Genomic DNA, 16,423 nt, shown 5'->3' with positions numbered 1-16,423 from the left:
CACCATTTTTTAGACTTTATATCTGGATACCCAAACCACTTTGTAAACCTCAGCGCCATAAACGGAGCCCAGATTCCAAAAACGCCTTGGGACCACACAAATTTGAAAATATGTTCTACAAACGCAATTAATAGAACTAAAACATATGATAACTGGATTTTTTGGTACGTTTAACACTGCCTTATATTTGAGCAGACCTGTTTTTGAGAACAATGTGGCTTTACTTTCCTTGCAGTTTAAAAAACATAAAGAGAATCCTTTTCATTTAGCCCGGTATCTTCCAAAACATTCAAGAATCATTGGTTAGTTCTGTTAAATCAAAAGACTGTCCAACGTCCTTCAAATTGCCACCAATTTACAAAACCTAAGACTGAATATGAGCTGAAGAGATCTTCTGAGTCCGACATTCTCAGTGCCAATTACAGCCTCCACAGAAGAGCATTGATTTTATCACACCTCAAACGTGAAGTCCTATATTCACGCTCAATAGTGTGCAGAAGAATAATCCCCGCATGCATTAAGACTGTTGGAACTGTAGCTCTATGTGTATCAAGACACTCAACAACACCATACCGTTCATAAGTAACTTACCAAACTGCTGGACCCTGACAGTCTCCACACTGTAACAACAAGCTTTGGGAAAGTCACTGTAACAACAAGCTTTGGGAAAGTCAATAGCTATCACCTATGCAAGAGCTATTGGCTTTGCTAATGTGTTTTAGCCATTTGTACACCAGCTTGGCTGCAGTTCAGAATGGCTAAACGTTAGTGGTGAAGAGGAGTATAGTATGGAGTGTCGTAGAGTGGAATGGCGAAGAGTGAAGTAGAGTGTTGTAGAATGGAGTGGCACAGAGTGTAGTGTATTGAAGTGTCATAAAGTGGAGTTGCGTAGAGTGACGTACAGTGGAGTAGAATGCATTGGTGTAGAGTGTTGAGGAGAATAGTGGCGTACAGTGGTAAATTAAGAGTGTTGCATAGTAGAGTGTAGTGGGATAGAGTGCGGTGGTGCAGAGTGGACAATTATTATTAAAAAGTTTATTTTGGAAAATTGATTCTTTAAAATTTGCAGACAATAAAACAATCATTTAAATTCAATTTCCCAGACCTGATGGGCCTTCAGCAGCTCTTGATTAATCGTAATGCTTTTTGTCTATCTAAGGGCCTTGAGATTAATATCTTTGAAACTAAATTTATGACTGCCAGGCCGCATAAAACATTTAAGCAAGCCATTTCTCTGGCAAATGTAAAACTTGGTCGAGTTTATAGATTGGAGTACCTGGGTATAATGCTCGATAGCAAATTGTCATGGTCTCCACACATAGAAGAGAAAGGTTGTGACCCAACACCAAGCCTCTGCAATTTAGAGAAGGTTCCAGGAACATCTTTGAAAGCCTTACTCCCGGCACTTGAACTCTATAAACTAAAGGCCCAATCGGCTGCCTTGTACGGCACAGAAATTTGGGGATACACTAATCTAGATGCTCTCACCATAAGTAAAAAATAATTTTGTGCACTCACTACTCCACCTTCCACTGAGCACTCCCCTAATACCAATGTTTTATGATGCCAAATTAAAAAGAGTGGGAGAAGTAGCTAGACTGAGGCTCCTCCTTTATTGGGTGAGGCTTTGGACCACGGAAGAGTTGAGGCCATACCGGATGGCAGTTGAGGAACTGCTAGCCCTCGACAAAGCCCTCACCTTCCTGTGGTTCAAACACGCCCACCAATGGTTTGAAAAACTGGGCCTTGGATCCTTCTGGTCAGAACCTGCCTCGCTGGGGGCTACTTCCAAGCTTCAGCTAAAAAATAATTACTGAGAGTACATCTACACCAGTCTTTTTTGTAGTTCCTCTCTTGGTAGGCTGACAGATCAATTCCTGACTACTAAGGATCGTCCCTCTTATGAATCTTTTCTTGACCACTAGCTCCAGCAATTTGCTAAAACTTTATATTTTAAATGTTGCTATGACACATTGGAACTGGGGTTATTCACTGCACTATGGGGCTCTAACAGGAGTGGTGCTTATTCACCTGTATGCACTTTGTGTTCGTTAGCTGCAAATAATACTACAAATTATGCGCTATTTTTCTGTCCAGCATATGCAAAGCCTAGAGGGAAATGGATATGCCCACTGTGCAGGGTGGAGTAGAGCAGAGTGGCATAGAGTGCAGGGTCATAGCGTGGTGCAAAATAGAGTGGAGGAGAGTGGTGCAGAGTAGAATATAGTGCCGTAGAGTGCAGTGGCATAGAGTACATTGGCATAAAGTGGAGTGCTGTGGTATAGAGTGGAGTGATGCAGAGCAGCGTAGAGTGCAGTGGCATAGAATGCACTGGTATAGAATGCAGTAGTGCAGAGTAGATTGGCATAGAATTCAGTGGCGTAGAGTGCAGTGTTGCATAGTAGTGTCAGAGTTGAGTGGTGTAGAGTGCAGTGGCGTGGTGTGGAGCAGAATGGCAGAGCACAGTGGTGCTGAGTACAGTGGTGCAGAGTAGAGTGGCAATGGCGTGGATTAGGGTGGACTGGTGTAGAGTGTTGCAAAGTATAGTGGTGTGGAGTGCAGTGGTATAGAGTGCAGCAGCGTAGAATTCAGCAGTGTACAATGCAGCGTCGTAAATTAGAGTAAAGTGCAGTGGAGCAGAGTGTAGTGGTGCATATAGAGTGGCACAGAGCACAGTGGAGTAGAGTCACAAAGTGTAGTGGCGTTGAGAGGAGTGATGCAAAGTGCAGTGGGGTAGAGTGCAGTGATTTCAGAGTAGAGTGGCAGAGAGTGCAGAGTAGAGAGCACAGAGGTGTAGAGTGCACTGGAGTAGAGTGCAGTAGTGCAGAGTAGAGTGCGGTGACAGAGTGAAGTTGTGTAGAGTGCATTGCAGACATTGCACTGAGATACAGTGCGGTGGTTTAGAGTAGAGTAGTTTAGCATAGACTGCAGTAGCATAGAGTAGATTGTTTCAGAGCAGAGTAAAGTGAGAGTGGTGCAGGATAGAGTGCAGTGGTGTACAGTCTAATGACGCAAAGTAAAGTGGTATTGAGTGCAGTGGAGATTAGAGTGGCGTACAGTGGATTGGCATAGAGTGCAGGGGCGTAGGGTTGAGTATTAAAGAGTAAAGTACATTGGCACAGAGTGTATTGGCATAGAGTGCAGTGGCGTAAATTGCAGTGTTGCAGATTGGCGTACAGTGGAGTTGTTCAGAGTAGACTGAAGTGGCCTACACTGGTATGGTGTAGAGTGCCGAGGCGACTAGTGCAGTGGAGTAGAATAGAATGTCACAGAGTGCACTGGCAAAGAGCAAAGTAGAGTGGTGCAGAGTGGAGTGGTGCAAAGTGGAGTAGAGTAGAGCGCAGCTGCATGGAGTGGTGCAGAGTAGAGTGAAGTGGCGTAGAGTGGAGTATGTATGGCGTTGTAGCACACTGCCCTTACAGACAACACATTTTCAATTGAAATGACCTTAACGTTTGCAGAGACATAGTTTTACTATTAAACCTATACAGAGCCAAAACAACAATGTGCGGAAATGGCATCACCTAGTGTATTGATTTGTTTTGATCATATTAAAGTATTTTTTACCAACACTCTGGAATTAACAAAAAATGTGCTTAATTTATGCGCTCATAATTCTGATGCATTCTGAAATACTCGCACAGTTTATTTAAATGTTGTTGTGTGCACTGCAAAAAAACATTTCCTTGCCCCAGTATCCAGCAAGATTTTCACGTAAATCTGAAGTGCGAGAAAGAAAATTAAACACCAAGCTCCCTCTGAAGACAAAGCCTGACATTTGACCCCTGTCTTTGAATACACAGCAAATGTGTCAAGATAAGAGCAAGATTTACAGGCCTGTTTACATAAAGGAGCACTGTGGAAGAATACAAGGGGAGTTGGTGTGAAAAGGTGTGGCTCCTTGGACGACAAACTCACCCTTGACAGCCTAAAACAAATAAAGCCAGCAAATAGAAAGCCAGAAATGCGAGTAACAAACCACAAAGCCAATGGTAAGCAACGAGCGGACTGCATTCTCAGGGAAGCTTTCTGAATGTCCGCAAAATGTCTTTAGCAAACCAGACAGTTTCACTAACTGGTCGGCTTCGACCTAAGAGAGTGACCACTGTTTTGAGCAAAATACATTTGTAATATAGCACTAGTGCATTTTAGATTTTCACAGTGGGCATAATTCCATCCTGAAAATAGAATGCAAATGAATGTTCAATAAGAGCCTTCTCAATTAAGTTGTATGTTCCAGTGGGACGTTTGACATATCCTACGTAATGTACTACATATGTATCATATGGACTTGGCATTATTGTTTTTACACAAATTTGTTTCCAGGTGGAAAATAAACTATTTTAATATTAACAATATAATTCCAGCATGAATTGTTGACACGTGTGGGTCAACAATTTGTGGGGTCTCATATACAGTACAGCTGCTCCTGAATTAGTCGGGAGACCATTTTGTCGACTCAATGTCCCAAATAAATACTTGGTCAAGGGCTCCAATTTCTGACCATAACAGGGAACAGCATATATCTTTGGAAGATGTACCAAATTATAATTTCAGTTTCTGAGCATGTTATTAACATGTTGCTACCCATGAAGTAGCTATGGATCTAATGACATTTAAAATCGCTTGCATCGTCTCTCCTCATCCATTGCAACTACTTAATCTTCCTCTACTCCTTTTCCTTCCTTCAGCCTTGGTCTCGCTCTTAGCCTTCGCCCTCAACATCTGAAAACTTCAACTCCTCTCAAGGCCGACCGTCCATCATTTAAAAGCTTTCCAGCCTTTATCTCATCATCTTTCATTTCTCATGACCTTTGTCGCCATAAAATATATTTCATGTCCCATCACTCTCTTCTCTTACCCATGCGCTGTTTCTCACAACGCATCTCTCCTCCTAACAACTCACGCTCCCAGTTCATCTCTCTGGACCCTCCTCCTTTGGCCTCCCCACTTTCTGGTGAGCTTCTCTCCCCGGTGCACCGACCTTGCTCTATCTATCCAAGCTTTCAGTCTAGCCTCTCTATCTTCTCCCAGTTCCTTCCACTCTCTGCCTCGTACTCTCTATCTATAGCCTCAATATATCGACCCAATACTGCTTTCTCTACTGCCTTGTGGTATTTCTCTGCCCCAACCACATCGACTGTACGCCATGTTAAAGACTGGTGACTCAAACATATCTGATAAGGCTAAAAGGAGGGGCCTCTCTGCCTTTCAATTGGTATTTACCCATGGTGGCACACGTCATGTACCCCGCCCTCTACTGTACTCTGCCCGCCTTCAAAAGGGAAGTTTGCTTATAGTAGCAACTGCCGCCTTTCCCCGCTCTTTGAGACTGTGCACTAATCCAGCCTTCTAGTGTAAAACATCGACTTATCCAGTGCCAGACTGAAATAGTTTTGTCTTACTTCTAGTTGAGTGCCCTTTGGGCACACCAAACATCATATTAGCTCTTTATGCTCCCTCTTATCCAACCCAACGCAATAGTTTCAACTTTAGAAGCATGGAGGTTTGTGCCAGACCTCATGAGACATATGAAGAGGAAGACTAGAACTCTGTGACAGGGAGACAAGGGCACTAGGCAGAGCAGAGGCGCTGGTGCATTAGCTTCTTAAGAAAGGAGCAGTAAAAAAGCCCACTATGGGCATCCGAGAGGTGAAGGTTTCCTATACACACCACTCGGCAAACTAACAGAAGCTAAACAGCTCTCGCAGTTGTAGCCCCAGAGCATTAGGAGACACTGAATGTGTGCAATAATAATACGTCATAGCATGATATGGTGAGCTCACCATTGTGTAGCAGGCATACTCTCGCTCCCATCTCTAGCGCACTCAACCCTAGTGACACACGACATGCCACACCTTCTTACAAAAATATAAATAATGATCCACATATTTTCAGTGCGATAAGATCAGATAAATGCGGTGCTCTTTTTGTAACATGCCAGTCGTAACCTTCAGCGAGTGAAGTGAAACGCCGCAGAGAGCAGTGTGGGGTTTTCAGACATACTTTCACGATGTTCTTAGTTAGTATTATTATCAACCAGCAGTGTCACTGCGCTCCGTTCGTGGTAAAATGAGATCTTGTCCACTATAATGATGACTGAGACCCTATGTTGATATTTTGTACAGGCAATGAAGATGTTTTTTATGATTAATATCTTTATTTGAAGCTGTCATTTTTACTTTGGAAATTTATACTATATTGTGGAATGATCTGTTTTATACTGTACTGACCTCTTTTATGACATTTTTACAGTCGAAATAAAGATAATGAAATGAAATGAGTTAGTATTATTATCAACAAGCAGTGTCACTGCGCTCCGTTGCACACAAGGGAACACCATAAACATATCTATTCTTTTTTACCCACTCGAGAAGAACAGAACAGAAGACTGAAATGCCCCCATCTGGATTTAAATACTTTGCCTGTAGGCAAATCTCTGCAGCGTGTGCATTAACCCGCAGATTTCAAGCAGCCCGCATCACTTGTGTCACCATCGCCACTTGTCTTTTTATCCAAGTTCATGGTGCATGTTGGGCCTTTTTAATTCAACCATGCTCTACTTATGGGTAATTAACAGTATAATGGGGGAATTGCAAGTGATCGAGCAGACCAAGCGCGGCATACTTGAAGCAAAGTCACTAAGTTTAAGTCAATGGTACTAGAACTCCCTATCTGCATATTACAGGCAGCTGCCGACTCCTAGAGCTATCCCTCTACGCCTGGAACTCCTGAATTGAAGAGATCGCTAAATCCTATTGGGAGTGACACTTGTGACCAAGTAGGAAACATGTACATAAACCTTCCACTGTACGGTAACATTCATATCGCGCTTACTACTACGCGTGTGGGGTGGGGGAAGGGGCTGAAGCACGTCTACATGGGTAGTATGTAACCTAGTGTAGGGTGTGTAGTTGAAAGGGTGTTTGATGTCTTTGTTTACAACCTATTTGGGAAGTGTTTCCATGCCATGCATGATGACCACCGATGTGCGGTTATTGTGTTATTGGCCACAGAACTTAGCAGTGTGATTAATGAAGAAGTATAGAGATAGGAGTGCAGGTTAGGATTGTCAGTAAGCTGGAACCTTCGAACAGCTCTGCAAGTCCCATATGCCATTACTTCTGATCGCAGTACAGGAAACAGTTTATTTCATTGGGCTGTCCACGATTTTTGTTTTAAAAGGTTTATTGTCTTAAGCAGGCAAGGGTGGAGGGAGGGAGTAATGGTTGAGAGGTCTGCTGGGATAGACTGTCTCAAAATCCCAAATCTGAATCTCATTTTGAAATGTTACGTGGTCATTGAATGTAACTGGTTGGGACCGGCAGTGCTAGACTAAATTACACCAGTGGTATGTGATGGATCTCTTCCGTTATTCCATGCTGTTCAATTGGTGATGGACGGTTTATGGCTGTGGCCTGGTAGAGCATGGGGGGGGGGGGGGTGGGGGGGTGATGAACATGAGCCACAACATTTATGTCTTGTGTGAGTGTAGGAGGATCAAGCAATATACAGCAGTTATTATGCAGTCTGTTTGAACTACAACTGACTGCCAGGCTGCTGCGCATCATAGTCTCAGTACGTGTGAAAGTCTAGAGCAGGGTTACTCATAGTACGGGCCGCCAGCGGCCCGGCAAGCCTTCCTCGGCGGCCCGCGGACCTTGCAGACATCCTACATGTGCTTGTAAAAAAAATTAAATAGTGTAAACACTGCTGGTTGCAGCAGCCCGGACTCTGAGACTCTGCTCTGTGGAGGCCGGGGGATTCCAGTGATTGTCAAAGTGGAGATGCAGGGGCCTAAGAGGTGAAATACAACAAAGCTTTATTAACATGTAAATGGTCTTTTAAAGACCTGTGAAGTACTCGGGTGCGGCTGTGTGCGCGCGCTGGGAAGCTGTCTAAGCCCAGGCGGAGGGCTGACACACACACGGGTGAGATATGAGATATAGAGATATAGAGATATAGAGATAGAGATAGAGATAGAGAGAGAGAGAGAGAGAGAGAGAGAGAGAGATATAGAGAGATATAGAGAGATATAGAGAGAGAGAGAGAGAGAGAGAGAGAGAGAGAGAGAGAGAGAGAGAGAGATCTGTGTATGCTGGGTCTGGTGGCTCAGTGGACGAAGGCATCTGCTGCAGGGACCTGTGTTCAACCTCATGGTCACAATTTGTTTTTGCTTTAGCCCCGCCCCTCCCCCTCTGACCCCGCCCCCACCGGTGCGGCCCTCGGCCACAAACCACACTGCAAATTTGGCCCCCGAGAGAAAGTTTGTGAGTACCCATGGTCTAGAGGGTTATCTATGAAATGACATTATTAAATGACAACCTGGCTAGACAAAGGTCAGCCCTTCATAACATTTGGATTATTACAATAGGTATTTCACAATAATAACAATACTGATGTTTCAATTATGAGAATTTTCTGGTGCCTTATTATTATTGCAGTTTTAGATAGCGTGAACCCGAAGGCATTGGAGAGCTTTTTTGTACATGAGGACCAGTTACATTACTCAAGGACACATTCATGTTTTAAGGCATGGGGAGATTAAGGGGCATATTAACAAGCCAGGCGATAAAATATTCGCCGCTTTAGCGGCAGAAAACTGCCGCTAAAACGGCGATAATGGGCTTGATAATATGCTCTATGGAATTCCAATTGAAGCCCATGTTAGATGTCCTTCACATCTAACGTGGGTTTCAATTGGAATTCCATAGAGCAAATTATCAAGCCCATTATCGCCGTTTTAGCGGCAGTTTTCTGCCGCTAAAGCGGCGATAATTGTATCGCCTGGCTTGTTAATATGCCCCCAAGTGATTTGCCCAGGATGTTGAGCAGACGCCGAGACTCGAACCTGGGGGCATATTAACAAGCCAGGCGATAAAATTATCGCCGCTTTAGCGGCAGAAAACTGCCGCTAATACGGCGATAATGGGCTTGATAATATGCTCTATGGAATTCCAATTGAAGCCCATGTTAGAGGTGAAGGACATCTAACATGGGCTTCAATTGGAATTCCATAGAGCATATTATCAAGCCCATTATCGCCGTTTTAGCGGCAGTTTTCTGCCGCTAAAGCGGCGATAATTTTATCGCCTGGCTTGTTAATATGCCCCTACGTTCCCTGGTCCCAAAGTGACGGCATCTCTGGCCATAACGCCGCATCTTATCCCGTTACCTCCCAAATCTTCCTTACTGCAACCAAACCAACCCACCGAGCTACATTTCTGCCCCGATCGTAGAATTTAGGAACGCACGAAACAGGAGCCAATAAAGCAGAGTTCTGTTTCGTGGCAATAGTGAACCAACACCTGCTGGTAATTGCCAAGGCATACAGAAGGGGGCCTCGCCCTCCCCCTTTCAAGGCCAGCATGAATAGCAATTTAAGAGCGTCTCTCCTCAAAATGTAAAACTACGCTTCAAAGTAACTTGCAAAGAAATTGACCACTCAGACCCCACGGAACTCATTGGAACCCACCAAAGTACACTCCTTTTTTCACAGTACACACAGATAAGGGCTACTGCAGTGCTCACCTTCAAAGATGTCCCTCCAGGCTTGGTCACTGGCTATGCTGAGTGGAAGAGCAGTTCCTGCAACCTTTGCTCGAACCACGCCCTCGGACATGAAACGTCTGCTCTCTTTCTGGACGACTATTGGACAGCGGAAGCGTCCATCAGAGACCAACCCTTGCAGCACATACCGGAAGAGTTGTTGTGCTATTCTGTGGAGCTGCTGCAGCTGATTGGCTGAGCTTGTCGGCAGTCGCTCAAGAAAGAGGGAAAGAAACAGGCGCTCCCTCAGAAAAGCATAACTTTGGTTTCGAATGTTTTAACTATTCACACCTGCTCACTTACTTGCCACAATTCAGGGAGAATAGAGACTAACCTCATTTTGAGGGGTGAGGTGCCCGACCGTATGCCCTCCCTCGCCAGAGGATGAAGGAGCGTTTTCTTATTTATTAATTAATTTATTTATTCATTTATTTATTTATGCGTTTTTATATAACGCGTACTTCATCCGAAGGTGTCAGAGATCTTTTCAATAGAACCAGTTACATTACATGACTTCAGATTACATGAATTACGTACAAGATACGAAACAGGTACATGTGTCTAAATACAAAAAGAAACGTTACAATGGTGTGTACCAGACCAGAGATGTGCAATTAAAACTAATGGCGTAGATATAATCTGCCAGTATTGGGGGGGAAGTGAGTGGAAAGAACATGGAAATAGCATAATGGTATTATATAGCATAACATTAAGATCTCAACAGCTTGGTCAGTTTGTACGTCCAAAATCGTCCCTGTGATCAGCCCGCAGGAAGGGCTCACGCTACGTAGGGCGATCAAAAGAACATATAGGCCTGGTATAACATAATAGCCAAGCAATGAGGACATAAGGGCACAAGCTACTCGCTACACCTAGTCATGACTGACATCACCTCGTGGTCCATCCTCCACTTTGCTCTTTGCATGCAACACAGAGAGTATGCCTTATTTGCATACATTTCACAATGTGGAGTCCAGTATGTTCCATCTTTCCCTACCGGGCTCTTAACTGCAGACTGTGTAAACAAACGAAAAAATGTACTCAGAGTGGTAACTAAACAATTTGAGCGCTTAGGTTGGCAGCAGCAAAGGGACGGAGGCATGAGGAGCTGTTTAATGACAGTAATTTTATGGCTCACCCTACCACTTAAGTATTAAACAACATAAAAAAATTGAGGCTGCAGTGTAGTATTCTTGCATGATGTTTTATTCCCTCTGTGCCACTCGAAGTGGAAGGACTTTTCTCCCGGTTTGGTGCAAGGGACTGCGAGGACCAGCAGCCCGGATAATCTCCTCACCTGTGTCCTCTTCCCTTTGCCTCCGCCCCTGCCTGCAGCTACAAAACTACTCGCGGCCCCCGCTTCGCGGGACGCGCGCCGGGCGAAGCCCGGGCCAAGGGCGGGCCCGTTTTAGCCCGTTCAAGACCGGGCAAGGACGGGACGGGCCACCCCTCTTTCATCTCGCCTGGGGGTTTGACTCGTGAGTGTACAGCTGCCTATTTTATTATTGACTTGCTGGCCTCGTTATGCCACCAAAAGAGGCCAGAGATAGAGTGGTCAATGCCTACCTGACAGGAACTAGGGATCAATTTATTACCAGGGTAAATAGTGTTATAGATCAGGAGATCATGATAATGGAACGTCGAGTTTCACAGGACCTTGCAATGGCCAGGAGGTCTTCAATGGGGCACATTGCTAATGTGCGATCCCCTGCCCACCAAGGCCGAAATAGTGGTATTGTTGTATTACCAACCCTAGAAACCCCCATTACACATTTATCACCCTGTGTTACACCCCATGTTCCCTCGGAGGAGCAGTCTACGGTTTCTGACTCGTTGTTGACTTCTCCCCATATGTTGCTGCTTGTTCCCAGTATAGTAATGGAGAATAACATCAGGCAACTACGGGAGAGACACCCAGGGGCTATTCCTAAGTATAAGCAAGGGTTGTCTAACAATAACGGTGGGAAGAATAACAACGGTGGGAAGAAAAAGAAAGCCACGAGATATACTAGAAACCCTAGACCAATCCCTGCCATATTGGAGCAGCCAGATACGGTTACCACAGCAAATATAGTTGCACCTCTCGCTCATTCATCGTCCACCAGAACGGCATATCAGGCTGTAAGCGGGGGGTCAAGCCAAGCTGACAGGGCAGAGGGGATGGTCCCCGAGCTGACCAATATATTCAGACTTCTCCTTCGCCCAGTGGAGGATAGATTAAGTAAGATTGAGCAGCAGTTGATAAGGATTGAGCATGACTTTGTGGGAATCATTGATTCCCTAAAGAAGGATACTCATACCAGGGTTTCCCAACTACTGGATAAAGCCAGAGGAGAGAACGTCCCGGTTGTCCCGGAAGACCATTCAGCATTGGCTATGGATCATCAGGTCCTAGTTGAAGCCAATAAGGGTACAGCTGTGGCAGCTGCTAGTAAATCCTGCCAGCATAACATATCTCAGTCTAGTGAGGGTGGTGGGACCTCCATAGCCCAGGTTCCTAGGGGGAAAATATTCTGAACTTACCCCCGGAAGTCTGTCCGTTTATGGTAATTCTAGCAGGGGTCCCAGAACTGGGTAAGCATGAAGTTGAATCTTCTACAACTTTGAGGAACAGGGTTGTCCATTGGTTAAACCAAAACAGACCATTTCCACCACATGTAGTGTGAAAATACTTATGGTTAGGAGGGTGCCATGGGTAGGACACCTGGCCAAGAATATAAAGGGGGATTGCATTTTGATCAACTTCAATGACCCTAAAATAGTTGAGTATATCTGTAACTGGAGATACCCCAGCTCAGGAGTAACTATTCGCTCTCTCCCATTGACCTACTTTTATCCCCCAGGCCATTTTACATCTTTAGCAGACGGGTGGACATTAGTACAGCGGAATGGGAGGGGGCTGTCGCATGGGGGTTGGCAAAGGCCTTTATTATCCTTAGACCGTACCCCCATCCAAAATCGATTCACTAGTCTGGAGGCTGTCGATTGACTCCAGGATAGAGCAGGAGTACCGATTAGTCCCCCGCTTCCCTCAGGCTGTCATTCTTCTAGTCTTTTTGTACCACTCGAGTTTCCGGGTTCTGAATCACCAATTCCTGCTAGTGTACCACAGAGGGTTATCAATATTGTTGGTCGACACTTGGACCATTCTCCAAGTGCCTTAATCTCCTGTGATGGTCTTTCCAGTCATTTAATGCTAGTTTCGTGGAATGTGGCGGGCCTACGAAATAAGCTTTCTTTACCAGACTGGAATGATTTTATTGATGGGTGTGACCTCTGTTTATTTCAAGAAACATGGAGCCTCGAACCGCTGTATAAGCCTGGTTTCTCTTGTTTCTGTGTCCCAGCCTCTTCGGTAGGTTGTGGTCGTCCATCTGGAGGGCTTATGGTATGGGTTAGGGCAGAGCTCAACCTTAAGATTACCCACCATCCTTGTTCTACACTAGATGTAATGAGACTCTCTCTTAAGGGTACGAAGAGTAATAACATCTGGGAACTCTTTAATATATATGCTAGAGGTACCCAAGGGGAGGAAAAATCCTCTACTATTTCTGTTCTCTCCGATATGCTCCTTTCCTGTCCCTCTGATTCCTTTATTTTGGTCGCTGGTGACCTCAATTGCTCATTTGAGACTTTAGCAGCAGATGACATCCTGGGAGTTTATGATGAGGATGCCAGATGGGGCATCCCCTCTCTGTCACTTAAGCCGGTGAAGTGATGGTTACCGGTTGTCATCCAATTGAATGCTTTAATGCTAGAATTTGGGTTAAGAGCAGTAAATGGGCGTACGACTTCCGATGTAATGGGAGCATTTACATATAACAGGGTCCCCTGTCAAAGTAGAATTGATTATATAATGGTTGACAGGAGGGCATGGAAGTTTGTGGATGACATGGTCATTATACCATCAGTAAATAGTGATCATAACCCTTTGTCCCTTACAATGTTGGAAATGTGGCATAGGAAGGAGCATACCTCTATCACTGGACCGAGAATGCTAACCAAGACAGTCTTACCATCTAACTGTAATAGGTTTCTCAAGTGGCCTAAGTTCATTTTGAATGAGCAAAGATTAAGTTCCCTAGAAGAAATCCTCAATGACCAGACCCTCAGGCTTTCTGCAGCATGTAAGGATAGGACTGGCCCCGCTGCTGCAAAAACAATCTATGTGGACACTATAGATTTGATTGGTAGATTGTTTGTAGATCCCAGCATAAAGCGCCCGATGAGTGTCAAGCCAGCTCAGAGGTGGTTTAATAGAAACTGTAGATTGAAAAAAGCCAGTTTGGTCTTTGCTATTAAATCTAATAACCCGGGTGACATCCGGCTGGCAAGATTGCAATATGGGCAGGCAATTGTAGATGCAAAGAAGGAATGGGAAGAATTGCATTGGGACAGTCTAAAAACTGCGAGCCAGTCTAAGAACGGCGAGCTTTTTTGGACTTTAGTGAGAAGATCCAATGACTGCGATCTGGACCAAATTTCTAATCATATAATGGATAGGGAGTGGTTCGAGCATTTTAGGAAACTGTATGTAGGGGATGAGCAATCAGGTGGCCTAGGGTCCTTTACAACCACCAAAATCCATACCTCAACCAGATTGCGGTATGGAAACGTTACATTGACGACGTTATAATGGTGTGGTCTGGTGATAACAAAGAGTTGAATGACTTTCATGAGTGGCTCAATGCCAGGTCGAATGACATTCAGTTTACAATGACAAGTAACAACGAGTCAATAGATTTCTTGGATCTCACCTTTCGAGTCGAGGAAGGGCTCTTGTACTGTGACCTCTACCGAAAACCCATGGAAAGAAATACACTGTTGAGATATAATTCACATCACCCTCGTAATCTGAGGGACAATTTACCCTACGGACAATACCTGAGACTGAGAAGAAATTGTACACGAAGAGTCGATTTCTTTAAAGAATCAGATATTCTCACAAGTCGTCTGAAGGAAAGAGGATACCCCACCGGACTGCTCAAAAGAGCAAAAAAACGCGCATGGTACTGCCCGCGAGATCAACTCTTGGAGGTGAAGGTGAGGGACACTGAGCAAGACAATATCGTCTGTGTTACGACATTTAACACCAAAAGCAATGACATCAAAAAAATCGTAAAGAAATATTGGAACCTTGTAGCAAGTGAGCTGATGATTCAGCAGGACCCCATCTTTGCTTTCAAGAGGGGCAAAAATATCAAGAATACTGTTGTAAGAGCATTTCTTGAACCCCCGAAACAACCTGACCTAAGGAACTACGTTGGACTACCACCTTTGACCGGACACCATAAATGTGGACAATGCAAGGCATGCAACCTATGCCAAGAGGGGACGACGTTCACATATGAGAACAAAACATACACATTGTCCCAGTTCACCAATTGCAATAGCTCGTATGTTATATATGCCATCCTTTGCCCCTGTGGTCAGATATACGTAGGACAAACCATCCAGAAAGCAAAAGCTAGAATCCTTCAACATATGAGCAGAATAAGATGCAAAGTGCAAGTGCATGGTTGAGCATTTCATGACACACAATCACTCCCCAGACAGTATAAAATGGTGGATCTTAGAGAAGGTCAGTCTTAATGTAAGAGGAGGTGCAATCTCTGTGGCCCTTAACTACAAAGAATGTAGATGGATTCACTCGCTTAACTCGGTACAGACCGGGTTGAACGAAATTGAGGAGACTGCGAGACAGATGGGACAACTCTAGCCCCCTAGCATATCCTGCTCTACCTCCAAATGTATTCTAATATGACTTCCTTGTGAATCATTTTAATGTAATTTTTTTATAATCCTGTGTTACAAAGCTCTAAATCATATGAATATCTTGTACGTATGATGCTACAATACATGCAGAAAAGTCTAGGGTGTACTAATGGTTAATGTTTGAGCTTTTAAACCTATGAGTGTCCATATTCTACAATTGCAAAATACATGAAGAAGTGTTTATTAGTGGTTAACGTTTGAGTTGTTAACCTCTGAACAGTTACACTTTGAATGTACATCTATTTTATTTCGAATGTGTATGTTTGCCTTACATGCTTAGAATGTCAGAGGAAATTGCTGTTTACCTCAATACCCAGTCACCAATTAGAGAGCCGCTTATTGCGTTACCTAGCAACAAGCATTGTGTCACTTTCACACACTGCGAAACCTTCCGTACCAGTTTTAATAGTCCTTGAAAAGGACTTTTAGATTGCACGCTCCACGATGAGACTGTTCTCATCACAAGAACTTAGTGTGATTTACCATTCCTCGATTCCGGAGCAGTTTCCCGCACGGAGACCGTCTCCTAGCAACGAGCGCATGACGCGATTGCTCACGCCACGTACACGCGCCTCAATCAGTCTGTTAACTGACAGCGGTTGTCAAACACTCGCAGACAGATTTTCAAGAGACAGGACGCTTGCCTGCGCTCGCCCAGACTTGAAGTAATCCTTCCTGGGCCCATTTCAAAGGTGAGCGGATTGAACATTATGGTCCGGCCACCATGCCCTACTCGATCTTTTTGTAAGAGATTAATTTCTCTTTTACCCTTAAATTCACAGGACCTCAGCGTGATTTATTCGATCTGAGGACACAGGACTTGTGCCTATGCCCTATTCAACCCCCTTGCCGCTTTGGAAGAATTTTATCCCATTGGCTGGTGAGTCCTACAATGTAACTAATATCTTTGCCCGCTTATCCTGGTAAAACGTTCGACATGGATGAGACTCATTTCCTTTCCCACCTTTTATCTACACAGAACCTCAGGGGGATTATTTCGATCAGACGAAACAAACGTAACCCAATCCAATTTCCGTTAGTTAAACTTGGAGCCTGTTGAACATTTTTGGAGAGAGAGTATATCCCATTACCGGGTGAG

General features: G+C 44.4%; 1 protein-coding gene across 3 annotated transcripts in view; it reads right to left on the bottom strand.

Annotated features, from left to right (window-relative positions):
- The window catches only part of PRR13 (proline rich 13), a 131,923-nt gene extending 122,231 nt beyond the window's left edge, over positions 1–9,692 (bottom strand). The window contains exon 1 of one of the 3 annotated variants that reach the window (XM_085654681.1): positions 9,532–9,692. The gene's annotated coding sequence lies outside the window, so the exon portion shown is untranslated. The remainder of the gene's footprint in view (positions 1–9,531) is intronic. The other 2 variants (XM_085654682.1, XM_085654680.1) reach the window with 2 other exon arrangements.
- Positions 9,693–16,423: the final 6,731 nt, after the last annotated feature.

The sequence above is a fragment of the Triturus cristatus genome, chromosome 4_1, assembly GCF_964204655.1.
Source record: "Triturus cristatus chromosome 4_1, aTriCri1.1, whole genome shotgun sequence".
Taxonomy (NCBI): Eukaryota; Metazoa; Chordata; class Amphibia; order Caudata; family Salamandridae; genus Triturus; species Triturus cristatus.
The sequence above is the reverse complement of the archived record's forward strand: the minus strand, read 5'-3'. Positions and strand labels throughout refer to the sequence as shown.